At 41.4% G+C, this 23,601-nt stretch overlaps 1 protein-coding gene across 1 annotated transcript in view; it reads right to left on the bottom strand.

Moving 5' to 3' along the window:
* The window catches only part of LOC115117836 (PDZ domain-containing RING finger protein 4-like), a 46,470-nt gene that overhangs the window by 17,513 nt on the left and 5,356 nt on the right, over positions 1-23,601 (bottom strand). The gene's annotated exons all lie outside the window — the stretch shown is intronic.

The raw sequence follows: 23,601 nt of genomic DNA, 5'->3' as shown, positions 1-23,601 counted from the left end.
TACGTTTTCCTGGCTGTCGACATAGTTCTCAACCTACTACAGAGAGAGAGACAGGGCAGAGAGCACAGAGACACTCACTAACCAGACTAGAACACTAACCAGACTATAACACCAACCAGACTATAAAACTAACCAGACTATAACACCAACCAGACTATAACACCAACCAGACTATAACACCAACCAGATTATAAAACTAACCAGACTATAACACCAACCAGACTATAACACCAACCAGATTATAAAACTAACCAGACTATAACACCAACCGGACTATAAAACTAACCAGACTATAAAAGTAACCAGACTATAACCAGACTATAGCACTAACCAGACTATAACACTACCCAGACTATAACACTAACTAGACTATAACACTACCCAGACTATAACACTAACCAGACTATAACACTAACACGACTATAACACCAACCAGACTATAACACTAACACGACTATAACACCAACTAGACTATAACACCAACCAGACTATAACATCAACCAGACTATAACACTAACCAGACTATAACCAGACTATAACACCAACTAGACTATAACACTAACACGACTATAACACCAACTAGACTATAACACCAACCAGACTATAACATCAACTAGACTATAACACTAACCAGACTATAACCAGACTATAACACTAACCAGACTATAACACTAACCAGACTATAACACCAACCAGACTATAACCCTAACTAGACTATAACCAGACTACAACACTAACCAGGCTATAACACCAACCAGACTATAACACTAACCAGACTATAACACTAACTAGACTATAACCAGAATATAACACCAACCAGACTATAACACCAACCAGACTATAACACTAACCAGACTATAACACCAACCACACTATAACACTAACTAGACTATAACCAGACTATAACACTAACCAGACTATAACACTAACTAGACTATAACCAGACTATAACACTAACCAGACTATAACACAAACCAGACTATAACCAGACTATAACACTAACTAGACTATAACCAGACTAGACTATAACACTAACTAGACTATAACCAGACTATAACACCAACCAGACTATAACACTAACCAGACTATAACCAGACTATAGCACTAACCAGACTATAACACTAACTAGACTATAACCAGACTATAACACTAACCAGACTAGACTATAACACTAACTAGACTATAACCAGACTATAACACCAACCAGACTATAACACTAACCAGACTATAACCAGACTATAACACTAACCAGACTATAACACCAACTAGACTATAACCAGACTATAACACTAACCAGACTAGACTATAACACTAACTAGACTATAACCAGACTATAACACCAACCAGACTATAACACTAACTAGACTATAACCAGACTATAACACCAACCAGACTATAACACTAACCAGACTATAACATCAACCAGACTATAACACTAACCAGACTATAACACCAACCAGACTATAACACTAACTAGACTATAACACCAACCAGACTATAACACTAACCAGACTATAACACCAACCAGACTATAACACCAACCAGACTATAACACTAACTAGACTATAACACCAACCAGACTATAACACCAACCGGACTATAAAACTAACCAGACTATAAAAGTAACCAGACTATAACCAGACTATAGCACTAACCAGACTATAACACTACCCAGACTATAACACTAACTAGACTATAACACTACCCAGACTATAACACTAACCAGACTATAACACTAACACGACTATAACACCAACCAGACTATAACACTAACACGACTATAACACCAACTAGACTATAACACCAACCAGACTATAACATCAACTAGACTATAACACTAACCAGACTATAACCAGACTATAACACTAACCAGACTATAACACTAACCAGACTATAACACCAACCAGACTATAACCCTAACTAGACTATAACCAGACTACAACACTAACCAGGCTATAACACCAACCAGACTATAACACTAACCAGACTATAACACTAACTAGACTATAACCAGAATATAACACCAACCAGACTATAACACCAACCAGACTATAACACTAACCAGACTATAACACCAACCACACTATAACACTAACTAGACTATAACCAGACTATAACACTAACCAGACTATAACACTAACTAGACTATAACCAGACTATAACACTAACCAGACTATAACACAAACCAGACTATAACCAGACTATAACACTAACTAGACTATAACCAGACTAGACTATAACACTAACTAGACTATAACCAGACTATAACACCAACCAGACTATAACACTAACCAGACTATAACCAGACTATAGCACTAACCAGACTATAACACTAACTAGACTATAACCAGACTATAACACTAACCAGACTAGACTATAACACTAACTAGACTATAACCAGACTATAACACCAACCAGACTATAACACTAACCAGACTATAACCAGACTATAACACTAACCAGACTATAACACCAACTAGACTATAACCAGACTATAACACTAACCAGACTAGACTATAACACTAACTAGACTATAACCAGACTATAACACCAACCAGACTATAACACTAACTAGACTATAACCAGACTATAACACCAACCAGACTATAACACTAACCAGACTATAACATCAACCAGACTATAACACTAACCAGACTATAACACCAACCAGACTATAACACTAACTAGACTATAACACCAACCAGACTATAACACTAACCAGACTATAACACCAACCAGACTATAACACCAACCAGACTATAACACTAACTAGACTATAACACCAACCAGACTATAACACTAACCAGACTATAACACCAACCAGACTATAACACTAACTAGACTATAACACCAACCAGACTATAACACCAACCAGACTATAACACCAACCAGACTATAACACCAACCAGACTATAACACCAACCAGACTATAACACTAACCAGACTATAACACTAACCAGACTATAACACTAACCAGACTATAACACCAACCAGACTATAACACTAACCAGACTATAACACCAACCAGACTATAACACCAACCAGACTATAACACTAACCAGACTATAACACCAACCAGACTATAACACTAACCAGACTATAACACTAACCAGACTATAACACCAACCAGACTACAACACTAACTAGACTAAAACACCAACCAGACTATAACACTAACTAGACTATAACCAGACTATAACACCAACCAGACTATAACACCAACCAGACTATAACACTAACCAGACTATAAAACTAACCAGACTATAAAAGTAACCAGACTATAACCAGACTATAGCACTAACCAGACTATAACACTACCCAGACTATAACACTAACTAGACTATAACACTACCCAGACTATAACACTAACCAGACTATAACACTAACACGACTATAACACCAACCAGACTATAACACTAACACGACTATAACACCAACCAGACTATAACACCAACCAGACTATAACACTAACCAGACTATAACACCAACCAGACTATAACACTAACCAGACTATAACACCAACCAGACTATAACACTAACCAGACTATAACACTAACCAGACTATAACACCAACCAGACTACAACACTAACTAGACTAAAACACCAACCAGACTATAACACTAACTAGACTATAACCAGACTATAACACCAACCAGACTATAACACCAACCAGACTATAACACTAACCAGACTATAAAACTAACCAGACTATAACACTAACCAGACTATAACACTAACACGACTATAACACCAACCAGACTATAACACTAACACGACTATAACACCAACCAGACTATAACATCAACCAGACTATAACACTAACCAGACTATAACCAGACTATAACACCAACCAGACTATAACACTAACACGACTATAACACCAACTAGACTATAACACCAACCAGACTATAACATCAACTAGACTATAACACTAACCAGACTATAACCAGACTATAACACTAACCAGACTATAACACTAACCAGACTATAACACCAACCAGACTATAACCCTAACTAGACTATAACCAGACTACAACACTAACCAGACTATAACACCAACCAGACTATAACACTAACCAGACTATAACACTAACTAGACTATAACCAGAATATAACACCAACCAGACTATAACACCAACCAGACTATAACACCAACCAGACTATAACACTAACCAGACTATAACACTAACTAGACTATAACCAGACTATAACACTAACCAGACTATAACACTAACTAGACTATAACCAGACTATAACACTAACCAGACTATAACACAAACCAGACTATAACCAGACTATAACACTAACTAGACTATAACCAGACTAGACTATAACACTAACTAGACTATAACCAGACTATAACACCAACCAGACTATAACACTAACTAGACTATAACCAGACTATAACACTAACCAGACTAGACTATAACACTAACTAGACTATAACCAGACTATAACACCAACCAGACTATAACACTAACCAGACTATAACCAGACTATAACACTAACCAGACTATAACACCAACTAGACTATAACCAGACTATAACACTAACCAGACTAGACTATAACACTAACTAGACTATAACCAGACTATAACACCAACCAGACTATAACACTAACTAGACTATAACCAGACTATAACACCAACCAGACTATAACACTAACTAGACTATAACACTAACCAGACTATAACACTAACCAGACTATAACACCAACCAGACTATAACACCAACCAGACTATAACACCAACCAGACTATAAAACTAACCAGACTATAACACCAACCAGACTATAACACTAACCAGACTATAACACCAACCAGACTATAACACTAACCAGACTATAACACCAACCAGACTATAACACTAACCAGACTATAACTAGACTATAACACTAACCAGACTATAGCACTAACCAGACTATAACACCAACCAGACTATAACACCAACCAGATTATAACACTAACTAGACTATAACACTAACTAGACTATAACCAGACTATAACACCAACCAGACTATAACACTAACTAGACTATAACCAGACTATAACACCAACCAGACTATAACACTAACTAGACTATAACACTAACCAGACTATAACACCAACCAGACTATAACACCAACCAGACTATAACACCAACCAGACTATAACACTAACTAGACTATAACACCAACCAGACTATAACACCAACCAGACTATAAAACTAACCAGACTATAACACCAACCAGACTATAACACCAACCAGACTATAACACCAACCAGACTATAACACCAACCAGACTATAACACTAACCAGACTATAACACCAACCAGACTATAACACCAACCAGACTATAACACTAACCAGACTATAACACCAACCAGACTATAACACTAACTAGACTATAACACCAACCAGACTATAACACTAACCAGACTATAACACCAACCAGACTATAACACTAACCAGACTATAACACTAACCAGACTAAAACACCAACCAGACTATAACACTAACTAGACTATAACCAGACTATAACACCAACCAGACTATAACACCAACCAGACTATAACACTAACCAGACTATAACACTAACCAGACTATAACACTAACCAGACTATAACACCAACCAGACTATAACACTAACTCGACTATAACCAGACTATAACACCAACCAGACTATAACACTAACCAGACTATAACACTAACCAGACTATAACACCAACCAGACTATAACTAAACTATAACACTAACCAGACTATAACTAGACTATAACACTAACCAGACTATAACACTAACCAGACTATAACACTAACCAGACTATAACTAGACTATAACACTAACCAGACTATAACTAGACTATAACACTAACCAGACTATAGCACTAACCAGACTATAACACCAACTAGACTATAGCACTAACCAGACTATAACATCAACTAGACTATAACACTAACCAGACTATAACCAGACTATAACACCAACCAGACTATAACACTAACCAGACTATAACACTAACCAGACTATAACACCAACCAGACTATAACACTAACTAGACTATAACACCAACCAGACTATAACACTAACCAGACTATAACACCAACCAGACTATAACACTAACCAGACTATAACACTAACCAGACTATAACACTAACCAGACTATAACACCAACCAGACTATAACACTAACCAGACTATAACACCAACCAGACTATAACACTAACTAGACTATAACACCAACCAGACTATAACACTAACCAGACTATAACACCAACCAGACTATAACACTAACCAGACTATAACACTAACCAGACTATAACACCAACCAGACTACAACACTAACTAGACTAAAACACCAACCAGACTATAACACTAACTAGACTATAACCAGACTATAACACCAACCAGACTATAACACCAACCAGACTATAACACTAACCAGACTATAACACTAACCAGACTATAACACTAACCAGACTATAACACCAACCAGACTATAACACTAACTAGACTATAACCAGACTATAACACCAACCAGACTATAACACTAACCAGACTATAACACTAACCAGACTATAACACCAACCAGACTATAACTAAACTATAACACTAACCAGACTATAACTAGACTATAACACTAACCAGACTATAACACTAACCAGACTATAACACTAACCAGACTATAACACTAACCAGACTATAACTAGACTATAACACTAACCAGACTATAACACCAACCAGACTATAACACTAACCAGACTATAACTAGACTATAACACTAACCAGACTATAGCACTAACCAGACTATAACACCAACCAGACTATAGCACTAACCAGACTATAACACCAACCAGACTATAACACTAACCAGACCATAACACTAACCAGACTATAGCACTAACCAGACTATAACACCAACCAGACTATAACTAACCAGACTATAACACTAACCAGACTATAACTAGACTATAACACTAACCAGACTATAACACTAACCAGACTATAACATTAACCAGACTATAACACCAACCAGACTATAACACTAACCAGACTATAACACTAACCAGACTATAACACCAACCAGACTATAACACTAACCAGACTATAACACTAACCAGACTATAACACTAACTAGACTATAACACCAACCAGACTATAACACTAACTAGACTATAACCAGACTATAACACCAACCAGACTATAACACTAACTAGACTATAACCAGACTATAACACTAACCAGCCTATAACCAGACTATAACACTAACCAGTATGGTGTCACAGTTGACACTATGGAAATGACCTGCGTGAATGCAGAGGACACACATTTGAGTATGAGAAGTCAGATATCCTGGAGACGTTAGGCTACTTTCAGATTACATTAACATTGCTTTTGAAAGGATGACCTTGATTTCAAAAGCAGATTGAGATTTACATTGAGAGATGCAGTAGCAATATAAAGTGCCATGAGACCTAATGAAAAGCTCTACATAAATGCAATCCTTTACATTCATTAGCATATTGTGATACCAAAGTGACCACATAAAAATGTTATCGTAGTTGTACCAAGTCCGTCAATGTATAAAATAGTCAGTTATTGAAGCTATAGCCACACATCATACCCTACTTGTTATCAAAACACATATTGACTTTGGTTGGGAAAGAGCTCATCTTAACTGTTAAGAGTTTCATGATGAAAGACGTTCTCTGATCAGTGGCTACTTTGATCACTACCAGAAGCGATCGAGTGTTTTTACTGAGCAGTTACATACAGCCTAATATAAGACTATTAGTTGGTAAATAAACTCATGTAATTATGCTAATATTGGTGGATATATTCAGAGTTGTGGCGCCTGCACTGAAGTAGTCCTCTCTTCTGAGGTCTCATGGAGAGGGCCAGACTATTCAGGAAGTGATATTATTTTAAAATATATAACTTCTAGTTTTCAGTTTATTGAGAAGTAATTGAAAATAAATGCCTTTACATTTTTTTATTGTATACATTTTTAGTTTACTTCCTGAATTGACTGCCTTCAATTCAAATGGAGACTAACCCTAACCTCCACTTTCCCATAAGTCTGTTTCAGTAAAGATTAGTACCCTCATGTCTGTCTGTCTGTCTGTCTGTCTGTCTGTCTGTCTGTCTGTCTGTCTGTCTGTCTGTCTGTCTGTCTGTCTGTCTGTCTGTCTGTCTGTCTGTCTGTCTGTCTGTCTGTCTGTCTGTCTGTCTGTCTGTCTGTCTGCATGCATATGAAACAAGACACAATTGGCCTCTGTTTTTGATTACTATCATGTTCTGCAGCTTGCACTAATGTAACGTACATTTAAACTCTCTGTAGATCATTGAAAATAGAAGGATATGACATCTCGACCATCACTTTTAAAAATGCATTACACCCATGCAATACGGAAGGCTACAGTACAGACAACATGGAGCAGTACTATAGGAACATACCAAATAACCCAGTTAGCCTTGTTTTTACCAAACCGTCAGGGGTGTTAAGGGGAACCAATGATAAAACACGTCAGGGGTGTTGAGGGGAACCAATGATAAAACACGTCAGGGGTGTTGAGGGGAACCAATGATAAAACACGTCAGGGGTGTTGAGGGGAACCAATGATAAAACACGTCAGGGGTGTTGAGGGGAACCAATGATAAAACACGTCAGGGGTGTTGAGTGGAACCAATGATAAAACACGTCAGGGGTGTTGAGGGGAACCAATGATAAAACATGTCAGGGGTGTTGAGGGGAACCAATGATAAAACACGTCAGGGGTGTTGAGGGGAACCAATGATAAAACACGTCAGGGGTGTTAAGGGGAACCAATGATAAAACACGTCAGGGGTGTTGAGGGGAACCAATGATAAAACACGTCAGGGGTGTTGAGGGGAACCAATGATAAAACACGTCAGGGGTGTTGAGGGGAACCAATGATAAAACACGTTAGGGGTGTTAAGGGGAACCAATGATAAAACACGTCAGGGGTGTTGAGGGGAACCAATGATAAAACACGTCAGGGGTGTTAAGGGGAACCAATGATAAAACACGTCAGGGGTGTTAAGGGGAACCAATGATAAAACACGTCAGGGGTGTTGAGGGGAACCAATGATAAAACACGTCCAGGGGTGTTGAGGGGAACCAATGATAAAACACGTCAGGGGTGTTAAGGGGAACCAATGATAAAACACGTCAGGGGTGTTGAGGGGAACCAATGATAAAACACTTCAGGGGTGTTGAGGGGAACCAATGATAAAACACGTCAGGGGTGTTGAGGGGAACCAATGATAAAACACGTCAGGGGTGTTGAGGGGAACCAATGATAAAACACGTTAGGGGTGTTAAGGGGAACCAATGATAAAACACGTCAGGGGTGTTGAGGGGAACCAATGATAAAACACGTCAGGGGTGTTAAGGGGAACCAATGATAAAACACGTCAGGGGTGTTAAGGGGAACCAATGATAAAACACGTCAGGGGTGTTGAGGGGAACCAATGATAAAACACGTCAGGGGTGTTGAGGGGAACCAATGATAAAACACGTCAGGGGTGTTAAGGGGAACCAATGATAAAACACGTCAGGGGTGTTGAGGGGAACCAATGATAAAACACTTCAGGGGTGTTGAGGGGAACCAAGTGTGAAATGACCTCTCCACAAGGCCTTTATTAGAGCAGTTACAACCACAGACCCCTCCTGTGTGTGATTGTATATGTGTGTGTGTGTGTGTGTGTGTGTGTGTGCGTATGTGTGTGAGCGTATGTGTGTATGTGTTTGTGTGTATATATGTGTTTGTGTGTGTGTATATATGTGCTTGTGTATGTGTGTGTATATATGTGTGTGTGTGTGTTTGTGTGTATGTGTTGTCATGACGTTGGCCTGGGGGGTAGGTTTATGACAGCCATAAATACCTCTTCCCCCCTTTTTCCTCTCTCTACCCTACTGAGGTGTCATTTGCAAAACCCTTGGTTAACATAGAGATTCTGGGAACATTAGAAGGTGGGGGGAAATGAACTATATTCTGGTAATCCGACCAATATGCGGTGGTACTTAAAGAATATGATGTCAGTTCGGTTGTCATCTGAGACATTCTCATCAATGATAAGATGACAAACTCTACAGTGGAAAGTCTACACATCAGAGTTATCGGATTCACATGGAATTGTTGTTCAATGTAATTGTTTGAATATGAAATTATTTGTAATGGGATGAAATGTGATTTTAGCTTCTACAAAGAGAGATTTGGATTTTCATAAAATAGGGCTGCTCAATCAGATTGATGAGAATGCCCTGCGAAAACTTTTCAAACACGCCCTCCTCTCCCCTTCCTATGTAAGCCCTTGACGACAATATAACTTCCTGTTCCGAGGATGTAGGACGACGGTCCTATGTCAGAATGGTTCAGATAATAACTACAGAACGTAGCCAACATCAGCGTGAGCTTTGGTGGCGAATGGCATGAACTTTGAACCCTTATTCACTACAGAAGTGATACCTCCTAGCCGTTGAGTTAGCAACAGCAGCTGCAAACGAGGGTTAGGAAGGAACAGACAGAGTATCCCGTCTATCACACAACAACGTTACTACAACGTATCCAATTGACCACCAGAGACATTCTTCAAAGGACTCGGTTGGGCAACACGGCCTTCCATCTACCACCAACCTACCGAAGCACAGCTCAGAGTAAATTTATTGCATTTTCCTTTTCCAAATGGGCGGTAATTTAGAATGCATCAGATACTGTATTTACGATAGCACAGCTTCTCCCTGTGTCCCTCAGTCTTCCCACTCTTTGACTCAAACCCAAGCTGTCATATCTGTTCCCGCCCGCTAGGGAAATTTTCCTTTATGACGTAATTTGTAATCAAGTTATGATTTAATTATGTGTATGTGTAATTCTGTCTGATTAGTTAGGTATTTAGTAAATAAATAATTAAACCCAATTCTGTATTGCTGATTCAAATTGTTAGCCAGGGTTATTGCAGATAACCAAGAATTTACAACTTTCAGATGAGACTGAATTAAGATGACGATTGATATTGACTGCTATTGATGTAAAATATTACTAGGTCTTTAAGAGTTTATTCGGAAGATAACAGCTCTATATGTAACGGCTTTCTTCCGTTGAAGGAGAGGAGGACCAAAATGCTGCGTGGTTAGAGTTCATGTTTTTAATAAGAAAAACTAAACATGAACACAAATACAAAATAACAAATGTGTCAAAACCGAAGCAGTCCTATCTGGTGCAGAGAACACAAAGACAGGAAACAACCACCCACAAAAACCAACACAAAAACCGGCTACCTAAATATGGTTCCCAATCAATGACTAACACCTGCCTCTGATTGAGAACCATATCAGGCCAAACATAGAAATAGACAAACTAGACATATAACATTGAATGCCCACCCAGCTCACGTCCTGACCAACACTAAAACAAGGGAAAACACACAAGAACTATGGTCAGAACGTGACACTATAAATATCATTTCGTGGTGCCCCGACTCTCTAGTTAATTACATTTACATGATTAGCTCAATCAGGTGGTATTAATTACGAGAAATTATTTTATAGAATAGCATGTCATATCACTTAATCCGGCATAGCCAAAGACACAACAGTGTATGTCTGTAAATGTTTTTGTGTGTATGTGTGTGTATATGTATATATGTTTGTACGTGTGTGTGTATGTGTATATATGTTTGTGTGTGTGTGTGTAAATGTGTTTGTGTGTATATGTGCATGTGTATATATGTTTGTGTGTGTGTGTGTGTGTATGTGTGTAAATGTGTGTGTGTGTGTGTATGTGTATATATGTTTGTGTGTGTATGTATATATATGTTTGTGTGTGTGTGTGTGTGTGTGTGTGTGTGTGTGTGTGTGTGTGTGTGTGTGTGTAAATGTGTATGTGTATCAAATCAAATCAAATTTTATTTGTCACATACACATGGTTAGCAGATGTTAATGCGAGTGTAGCGAAATGCTTGTGCTTCTAGTTCCGACAATGCAGTAATAACCAACAAGTAATCTAACTAACAATTCCAAAACTACTGTCTTATACACACAAGTGTAAGGGGATAAAGAATATGTACATAAAGATATATGGATGAGTGATGGTACAGAGCGGCATAGGCAAGATACAGTAGATGGTATCGAGTACAGTATATACATATGAGATGAGATGAGTATGTAAACAAAGTGGCATAGTTAAAGTGGCTAGTGATACATGTATTACATAAAGATGCAGTAGATGATATAGAGTACAGTATATACGTATACATATGAAGATGAATAATGTAGGGTATGTAAACATTATATTCGGTAGCATTGTTTAAAGTGGCTAGTGATATATTTTACATCATTCCAATCAATTCCCATTATTAAAGTGGCTGGAGTTGAGTCAGTGTGTTGGCAGCAGCCACTCAATGTTAGTGGTGGCTGTTTAACAGTCTGATGGCCTTGAGATAGAAGCTGTTTTTCAGTCTCTCGGTCTCAGCTTTGATGCACCTGTACTGACCTCGCCTTCTGGATGATAGCGGGGTGAACAGGCAGTGGCTCGGGTGGTTGTTGTCCTTGATGATCTTTATGGCCTTCCTGTAACATCGGGTGGTGTAGGTGTCCTGGAGGGCAGGTAGTTTGCCCCCGGTGATGCGTTGTGCAGACCTCACTACCCTCTGGAGAGCCTTACGGTTGTGGGCGGAGCAGTTGCCGTACCAGGCGGTGATACAGCCCGCCAGGATAATCTCGATTGTGCATCTGTAGAAGTTTGTGAGTGCTTTTGGTGACAAGCCGAATTTCTTCAGCCTCCTGAGGTTGAAGAGGCGCTGCTGCGCCTTCTTCACGATGCTGTCTGTGTGGGTGGACCAATTCAGTTTGTCTGTGATGTGTATGCCGAGGAACTTAAAACTTGCTACCCTCTCCACTACTGTTCCATCGATGTGGATAGGGGGGTGTTCCCTCTGCTGTTTCCTGAAGTCCAGAATCATCTCCTTAGTTTTGTTGACGTTGAGTGTGAGGTTATTTTCCTGACACCACACTCCGAGGGCCCTCACCTCCTCCCTGTAGGCCGTCTCGTCATTGTTGGTAATCAAGCCTACCACTGTTGTGTCGTCCGCAAACTTGATGATTGAGTTGGAGGCGTGCGTGGCCACGCAGTCGTGGGTGAACAGGGTGTACAGGAGAGGGCTCAGAACGCACCCTTGTGGGGCCCCAGTGTTGAGGATCAGCGGGGTGGAGATGTTGTTGCCTACCCTCACCACCTGGGGGCGGCCCGTCAGGAAGTCCAGTACCCATTTGCACAGGGCGGGGTCGAGACCCAGGGTCTCGAGCTTGATGACGAGCTTGGAGGGTACTATGGTGTTGAATGCCGAGCTGTAGTCGATGAACAGCATTCTCACATAGGTATTCCTCTTGTCCAGATGGGTTAGGGCAGTGTGCAGTGTGGTTGAGATTGCATCGTCTGTGGACCTATTTGGGCGGTAAGCAAATTGGAGTGGGTCTAGGGTGTCAGGTAGGGTGGAGGTGATATGGTCCTTGACTAGTCTCTCAAAGCACTTCATGATGACGGAAGTGAGTGCTACGGGGCGGTAGTCGTTTAGCTCAGTTACCTTAGCTTTCTTGGGAACAGGAACAATGGTGGCCCTCTTGAAGCATGTGGGAACAGCAGACTGGGATAGGGATTGATTGAATATGTCCGTAAACACACCAGCCAGCTGGTCTGCGCATGCTCTGAGGGCGCGGCTGGGGATGCCGTCTGGGCCTGCAGCCTTGCGAGGGTTAACACGTTTAAATGTTTTACTCACCTCGGCTGCAGTGAAGGAGAGGCCGCATGTTTTGGTTACAGGCCGTGTCAGTGGCACTGTATTGTCCTCAAAGCGGGCAAAAAAGTTATTTAGTCTGCCTGGGAGCAAGACATCCTGGTCCGTGACGGGGCTGGTTTTCTTTTCTTAATCCGTGATTGACTGTAGACCCTGCCACATACCTCTTGTGTCTGAGCCATTGAATTGAGATTCTACTTAGTCTCTATACTGACGCTTAGCTTGTTTGATTGCCTTGCGGAGGGAATAGCTACACTGTTTGTATTCGGTCATGTTACCGGTCACCTTGCCCTGATTAAAAGCAGTGCTTTTAATTTCACGCGAATGCTGCCATCAATCCACGGTTTCTGGTTTGGGAATGTTTTAATCGTTGCTATGGGAAAGACATCTTCAACGCACGTTCTAATGAACTCGCACACGGAATCAGCGTATTCGTCAATGTTGTTGTCTGACGCAATACGAAACATATCCACATGATGGAAGCAGTCTTGGAGTGTGGAATCAGATTGGTCGGACCAGCGTTGAACAGACCTCAACGTGGGAGCTTCATGTTTTAGTTTCTGTCTGTAGGCAGGGATCAACAAAATGGAGTCGTGGTCAGCTTCTCTGAAAAGGAGGGCGCGGCAGGGCCTTATATGCGTCGCGGAAGTTAGAATAGCAGTGATCCAAGGTTTTGCCAGCCCTGGTTGCGCAATCGATATGCTGATACAATTTAGGGAGTCTTGTTTTCAGATTAGCCTTGTTAAAATCCCCAGCTACAATGAATGCAGCCTCAGGATGTATGGATTCCAGTTTGCAAAGAGTCAAATAAAGTTCGTTCAGAGCCATCGATGTGTCTGCTTGGGGGGGAATATATACGGCTGTGATTATAATCGAAGAGAATTCCCTTGGTAGATAATGCGGTCGACATTTGATTGTGAGGAATTCTAAATCAGGTGAACAGAAGGACTTGAGTTCCTGTATGCTTTTGTGACCACATCACATCTCGTTAGCCATAAGGCATACGCCCCCGCCCCTCTTCTTACCAGAAAGATGTTTGTTTCTGTCGGCGCGATGCATGGAGAAACCAGCTGGCTGCACCGACTCCAATAGCGTCTCTCCAGTGAGCCATGTTTCCGTGAAGCAAAGAACGTTACAGTCTCTGATGTCCCTCTGGAATGCTACCCTTGCTCGGATTTCATCAACCTTGTTGTCAAGAGACTGGACATTGGCGAGAAGTATACTGGGGAGTGGTGCATGATGAGCCCGTCTCCGGAGTCTGACCAGAAGACCGCTACTTTTCCCTCTTTTACGAAGTCGTTTTTTTGGGTCGACGGCTGGGATCCATTCCGTTGTCCTGGGTGGAAGGCAGAAAACAGGATCCGCTTCGCGAAAGTCATATTCTTGGTCGTACTGATGGTGAGTTGACGCTGCTCTTATATTCAGTAGTTCTTCTCGACTGTATGTAATGAAACCTAAGATGACCTGGGGTACCAATGTAAGAAATAACACGTAAAAAAACTAAAAACTGCATAGTTTCCTAGGAACGCGAAGCGAGGCGGCCATCTCTGTCGGCGCCGGAAGTAAACTATATATGTTTGTGTGTGTGTGTGTATGTGTGTAAATGTGTTTGTGTATATATGTTTGTGTGTGTGTGTGTATAAATGTGTTTGTGTATATATGTTTGTGTGTGTGTGTGTATAAATGTGTTTGTGTGTAAATGTGTATGTGTATATATGTTTGTGTGTGTGTGTGTGTGTGTGTGTGTGTAAATGTGTTTGTGTATATATGTTTTTTTGTGTGTGTGTGTGTGTATGTGTGTAAATGTGTTTGTGTGTATGTATGTGTATGTATATATGTTTGTGTGTGTGTGTGTGTGTCTGTATGTGTGTTTGTGTGTATATGTGTATGTGTATATATGTTTGTGTGTGTGTGGATAAGAAGGGTCTGCAGGGTGGAGGATAACGGGTGGGAGGGGAGAAGAAATAAAGGTTTCATTCCCTCCGTGATATCTGTGGGTTGGCTGGTTCCACCTGTCAGACATATCACCCGCTTTGGGAGGAAGGGGAAAGAGGGGGATCACAGACCAAAGGCTGGAAGACACCACCAGACAACACCTCAGATCTTTAAATCGACTCTCTAAAACTAGGAATGTATCCCAAATGGCACCCTCAAACGTAGATAAATATATAGGGAATAGAGAGCTATGACACCCTCAAACGTAGAGAACTATATAGGGAAATCAGAGCTATGACACCCTCAAACATAGAGAACTATATAGGGAAATCAGAGCTATGACACCCTCAAACATAGAGAACTATATAGGGAAATCAGAGCTATGACACCCTCAAACATAGAGAACTATATAGGGAATAGAGAGCTATGACACCCTCAAACATAGAGAACTATATAGGGAATTCAGAGCTATGACACCCTCAAACATAGAGAACTATATAGGGAATTCAGAGCTATGACACCCTCAAACATAGAGAACTATATAGGGAATTCAGAGCTATGACACCCTCAAACATAGAGAACTATATAGGGAATTCAAAGATATGACACCCTCAAACATAGAGAACTATATAGGGAATTCAGAGCTATGACACCCTCAAACATAGAGGACTATATAGGGAATAGAGAGATATGACACCCTCAAACATAGAGAACTATATAGGGAAATCAGAGCTATGACACCCTCAAACAGAGATAAATATATAGGGAATAGAGAAAAATGACACCCTCAAACATAGAGGACTATATAGGGAATAGAGAGCTATGACACCCTCAAACATAGAGAACTATATAGGGAATTCAGAGCTATGACACCCTCAAACATAGAGAACTATATAGGGAATAGAGAGCTATGACACCCTCAAACATAGAGAACTATATAGGGAATTCAAAGCTATGACACCCTCAAACATAGAGAACTATATAGGGAATAGAGAGCTATGACACCCTCAAACATAGAGAACTATATAGGGAATTCAGAGCTATGACACCCTCAAACATAGAGAACTATATAGGGAATAGAGAAAAATGACACCCTCAAACATAGAGGACTATATAGGGAATTCAGAGCTATGACACCCTCAAACATAGAGAACTATATAGGGAATTCAGAGCTATGACACCCTCAAACATAGAGGACTATATAGGGAATTCAGAGCTATGACACCCTTAAACATAGAGGACTATATAGGGAATAGAGAGATATGACACCCTCAAACATAGAGAACTATATAGGGAATAGAGAGCTATAACACCCTCAAACATAGAGGACTATATGGGGAATTCAGAGCTATGACACCCTTAAACATAGAGAACTATATAGGGAATAGAGAGCTATGACACCCTCAAACATAGAGAACTATATAGGGAAATCAGAGCTATGACACCCTCAAACATAGAGGACTATATAGGAATAGAGAGCTATGACACCCTCAAACATAGAGGACTATATGGGGAATTCAGAGCTATGACACCCTTAAACATAGAGAACTATATAGGGAATAGAGAGCTATGACACCCTCAAACATAGAGAACTATATAGGGAAATCAGAGCTATGACACCCTCAAACATAGAGGACTATATAGGGAATAGAGAGCTATGACACCCTCAAACATAGAGGACTATATGGGGAATTCAGAGCTATGACACCCTTAAACATAGAGAACTATATAGGGAATAGAGAGCTATGACACCCTCAAACATAGAGAACTATATAGGGAATTCAGAGCTATGACACCCTCAAACATAGAGGACTATATAGGGAATAGAGAGATATGACACCCTCAAACATAGAGGACTATATAGGGAATAGAGAGCTATAACACCCTCAAACATAGAGAACTATATAGGGAATAGAGAGCTATAACACCCTCAAACATAGAGAACTATATAGGGAATAGAGAGATATGACACCCTCAAACATAGAGGACTATATAGGGAATTCAGAGCTATGACACCCTCAAACATAGAGAACTATATAGGGAATAGAGAGCTATAACACCCTCAAACATAGAGAACTATATAGGGAATAGAGAGCTATGACACCCTCAAACATAGAGAACTATATAGGGAATAGAGAGCTATGACACCCTCAAACATAGAGAACTATATAGGGAATTCAGAGCTATGACACCCTCAAACATAGAGAACTATATAGGGAATAGAGAGCTATGACACCCTCAAACATAGAGAACTATATAGGGAATAGAGAGCTATGACACCCTCAAACATAGAGAACTATATAGGGAAATCAGAGCTATAACACCTTCCCCCTCACTGATATGAAAGGGGATATGAAAGAAAATGGGATGAAAGGATTTACGGCTGAATAGATATCAAATAAGGCAAATAAAAACATCATCCAACCAGAGATATTATAACTACTACTAATGGGGTATTGTTGTCATCATCCAACCAGAGATATTATAACTACTACTAATGGGGTATTGTTGTCATCATCCAACCAGAGATATTATAACTACTACTAATGGGGTATTGTCGTCATCATCCAACCAGAGATATTATAACTACTACTAATGGGGTATTGTTGTCATCATCCAACCAGAGATATTATAACTACTACTAATGGGGTATTGTCGTCATCATCCAACCAGAGATATTATAACTACTACTAATGGGGTATTGTTGTCATCATCCAACCAGAGATATTATAACTACTACTAATGGGGTATTGTCGTCATCATCCAACCAGAGATATTATAACTACTACTAATGGGGTATTGTTTGTCATCATTCAACCAGAGATATTATAACTACTACTAATGGGGTATTGTTGTCATCATCCAACCAGAGATATTATAACTACTACTAATGGGGTACTGTTTGTCATCATCCAACCAGAGATATTATAACTACTACTAATGGGGTATTGTTTGTCATCATCCAACCAGAGATATTATAACTACTACTAATGGGGTATTGTTGTCACCATCCAACCAGAGATATTATAACTACTACTAATGGGGTATTGTTTGTCGTCATCGCCTTTTGCCTTTTGGTAGGTCGCCATTGTAAATAAGAATTTGTTCTTAACTGACTTGCCGAGTTAAATAAAGGTTAAATAAAATAAAAATTGTTAGAAGCATTAGACAGAGCGACTGCTGAGACTAGACTACTGATTCATGATGCAATACGAAAGACAGGAACAGTAGGTGGTGTGGATGTAGATTACGGGACACATGCAATAGGAATGTGGAAAATATCTGTAAATGTTAGATGGGAATGTCTCGAAGACATCTAGCAAAAAATTCAACACACAACTTAGCCACCGATACCATGAAAGTGTGTGGTGTGAATGTAGATGACGTCAATGAACGTGCCATAACTGTGGGAATGACTCGAAGACATCTCGCTAAAAATATATACGACAGAAATTAACAAATGATCCCGAAGGCGAGTGAAAGTGTGTGAAGTGTAATGTCTTCCCCATCTCCTTGAGTGGAAAAGACCTGAAGTTAGTGCCTAATTAATGACTATGTGGTGGTAAAGTAGAGATTACCTGTGGCAAAATTAGCAGGCAAAACAGATAGATGTGATTAGTACAAGTTGGATGAAATGCCAGTGTGTGCACACAGACAACCTCTTCCAATTCCAGACACACAAACATGCATCCACACACACACGTCCACCCCCCCCCTCCCACACACACATCCCCCCCGCACACACACCCCCAACACCCCCTCCCACACACACACACACGCCCAACACCCCCTCCCACACACACACACACACACACACACACACACACACACACACACACACACACACACACACACACACACACACACACACCCAACACCCCCTCCCACACACACATCCACCCCCCCAACACACACACACACTGGTGTCTAAATCCTTGATAAGGCAACGGGCCCCTTCTCTTGATCCATCACACACACCCTCTCGGAGGTCCCTTTCTCTCTTCCCTTTTTCTCTACTTCATTTTCCCGGGGCGAGCTCTCAGCCGGGAGATTGCGGTGTGGCGGCGAGGCAGAGCGGGGATGGTGGCGGCAGGCTGACAGTAAATTAATGACTATGATGGCGTGATTGGGGGGCTGCCGCCCACAGCCAGGCTGTGTTGGATGCTGTCATAATATTCGCTGCCTTTGATTACCAGTAATTGAAAAAGCAGTCACAAACGTGTCTGTGGATGGCTGCCAGAGGGAAGGGGCTCCTCTCCTTGGGGAGAAAGAGAGGGAAGGGGCTCCTCTCCTCAGGGAGAAAGAGAGGGAAGGGGCTCCTCTCCTCAGGGAGAAAGAGAGGGAAGGGGCTCCTCTCCTCGGGGAGAAAGAGAGGGAAGGGGCTCCTCTCCTCAGGGAGAAAGAGAGGGAAGGGGCTCCTCTCCTCAGGGAGAAAGAGAGGGAAGGGGCTCCTCTCCTCAGGGAGAAAGAGAGGGAAGGGGCTCCTCTCCTCAGGGAGAAAGAGAGGGAAGGGGCTCCTCTCCTCAGGGAGAAAGAGAGGGAAGGGGCTCCTCTCCTCGGGGAGAAAGAGAGGGAGGGGGCTCCTCTCCTCGGGGAGAAAGAGAGGGAGGGGGCTCCTCTCCTCGGGGAGAAAGAGAGGGAAGGGGCTCCTCTCCTCAGGGAGAAAGAGAGGGAAGGGGTGCCTCTCCTCAGGGAGAAAGAGAGGGAAGGGGCTCCTCTCCTCAGGGAGAAAGAGAGGGAAGGGGCTCCTCTCCTCAGGGAGAAAGAGAGGGAAGGGGCTCCTCTCCTCGGGGAGAAAGAGAGGGAGGGGGCTCCTCTCCTTGGGGAGAAAGAGAGGGAAGGGGCTCCTCTCCTCGGGGAGAAAGAGAGGGAAGGGGCTCCTCTCCTCGGGGAGAAAGAGAGGGAAGGGGCTCCTCTCCTCAGGGAGAAAGAGATATCTAATGTTCCTCTCTAGAGTGTCTCTGTTAAGGTACAGGTCATCTAGGAATGATCTTCTCCATAATGAAATATCTAATAACAAGGCTACATCACTGGTTCCCCAGACTAATCCAGAAGAGTTGGTCTAGTCCAGTCTTTGGGCGGTTATAGACCCAATAACTGGACGTAATGTCACGCTCATCTTGGGTTGCTGGGCATGCGGCTTACAGAAATAGAAACATATGCATTGAGGCTAAAGGAACCAGATGGTCATACATTTGTTGAAGCCAGTGAGGTGAAAGGAAATCATCAATGGTCTTTGCTGATTGAAACATTTGGCCTATTTTAGACTTTAGACTTTAGACTTCTATGATGTAATGTCAGGATCCTCACATTGTGCTTTATTTTGTATTTATTTTCATTATGTTTTTATTTGCTTTTATTTCCAAAAAGAGCACCCTATCCCATTCCCCCCCAGCCCAACATGTCTCCATCCAACACCCCATATTGTGATTTCTCAGACTGAGGTCATATCAGAAACCTCTCGCTGAGATGAATGAATGAACAAAACCTCATTCTGAAATAGAGGCATTCAGCACCAAACTGTCTTCTTCTTAGAACACATTTTATTGACATACGGTAAGTGAAGGAATATACGATACGTTACCAAGCATGTAATAAAAACAGAAGCAGGCAGGCTGCAAACACACATTCCTAATAGGATTTGATAATAGAAATGAGGCATAAAGAAGAAAGGCTTAATATATTATATTTGCGTTGACTCTAATGCCGAGGCAGAGGCGACGAAGTGGATAAGCAAATCTCTTTAGAGAAGAACGGTGTGGAATAACTCAAGCTCAGTGGCTGGAAGGAGCGAGGCATTCAAACAAATTCAAATGAAACAAAAGAGGGGAAATGTAATCATCATACATCACTCAACGTAAAGCCAGGCTGGTTGCACAGTTTGTCTGGTCCTCAACCATGTGAAAAGAACATTAGTCCAGGGCACAGGTGGACGGTGCTACCTTCACTGGGGACGGGCTCATACTAATGACCAGAATGGAATTCATGGTATCGAATACATCAACCTCTCGGTTCCCATGTGTTTGATACCATTCATTTGACTCCATTCCAGACATTATTATGAGCCATCCTTCCCTCAGCAGCCCCCTGTGGTCCAGAATGATGAAAGGAGGAGTGTTTTGGATTGAGACACAGCCAAGTGTCGACGTGAGGACAGCATATCATCCCCTCCTGTCTAATCTGCATTTACATCAAGTAGAAGATCCAGATGGAAGCAGAGAAAGGGTTTGACTTGGGGACACGGTTTATATTTATTTACCTGATACTTCTTTGTTACTTGCAGAACAGACACCTTTTTTGTTTTTACTTCTCAGACAGGTCAAATAAGACAGGACTTAAGGGTGTGAGGTTGCTTCACTTGAAATGAGTTATTACCAATGAGATAGTATGAATATTCCCTCATGAAGGTCTCATAGTATTAAGTACATGAACAACATCACTATTGGCAGTGGCTGTGATGTATAACGCTGATCTTAACTTTTGTCTCCGCCGATCCTTGTCACAGATGGGCTGTTGCAGCAGACGACCACACCGGGTTCCAATCCCATCAGCTAAAAACAAGAAGAATCGGCTCCAGTGGGCACGCGATCACCAACACTGGACATTTGAGGGGTGGAAAAACATTGCCTGGTCCGACGAATCCTGGTTCCTGTTATGTCATATTGATGGAAGAGTCAGGATTTTGCGTAAGCAGCATGAGTCCACATGGACACATCCTTCCTGCAGTCAAAGGTACAGGCTGGTACCGGTGGTGTACTGCCGTCAAATCTGCAGCAACTGAGTGATGCCATCGCGTCAGCATGGACCAACATCCCTGTGGAACATTTCCGACTTGTAGAATCTATGCCCCGAAGAATTCAGGCTGTTGGGCGTACTACATGGATGTACCTAATAAACTGTCCGGTGAGTGTACATCTTGCTGGTTTTTCCATGCATCGTTTAGACCGGACGGTAGCCAGGGTAGATGAAGGGGGAGGGGTGTGTCTCTTTGTTAACAATATTAAGTCTTGTGTTTTTGCTTGCCTGAGTTAGAATACCTCATGATAAGCTGTAGACCATACTATTTCCCAAGAGAGTTTTTATCTATATTTTTCGTAGCTGTACTTACCAACCGATGTTGGCACTAAGACCACACTCAACGAGCTGTATAGGGCCAAAAGCAAACAAGAAAATACACTTGCAGAGGCGGCGCTTCTCGTGGTGATTTTAATACAAGGAAACTGGAATATGTTCATCCAAAAACATTTAGGAGTTTACTACATCAGTCACCAACTTCATTAATAAGTGCATCGACGACGTCCACACAGTGACCGTACGTACATACAGTATCTCAACCAGAAGCAATGGATTACAGGCAACAAACACACTGGGCTAAAGGTTAGAGCTGCCGCTTTCAAGAAGCGGGACACTAATAAGATGCTTATAAGAAATCGCGCTACAAACTTCGATGAGCCATTAAACAGGCAACGCGCCAATACAAGACTAAAATCTATGCATCGAATTTGACAGAGCTTGCAAACTATCATGGATTACAAAGGGAAACCCAGCCGTGAACTTCCCAGTGACGCGAGCCTACCAGACGAGCGGAATGCCTTCTATGCTCATTTCTCGGCAAGCAACACTGAACATGCATGAGAGAACCAGCTGTTCCCGGACGACTGTGTGATCACACTCTCTGTAGCCGATGTGAGTAAGACCTTTAAACAGGTTGACATTCACGGATTACCAGAACGAGTGCTCAGTGCATGTTCTGACCAGCTGGCAAGTGTCTTCACTGGCATTTTCAAACTCTCCCTGACCCAGTCTGTAATACCTACATGTTTATTTTATTTGATTTATTTCACCTTTATTTAACCAGGTAGGCAAGTTGAGAA

The sequence above is a fragment of the Oncorhynchus nerka genome, linkage group LG9a (genome assembly GCF_034236695.1).
Source record: "Oncorhynchus nerka isolate Pitt River linkage group LG9a, Oner_Uvic_2.0, whole genome shotgun sequence".
NCBI lineage: Eukaryota > Metazoa > Chordata > Actinopteri > Salmoniformes > Salmonidae > Oncorhynchus > Oncorhynchus nerka.
Note: the sequence above shows the minus strand (reverse complement) of the source record. Positions and strands in the feature narration are given on the sequence as shown.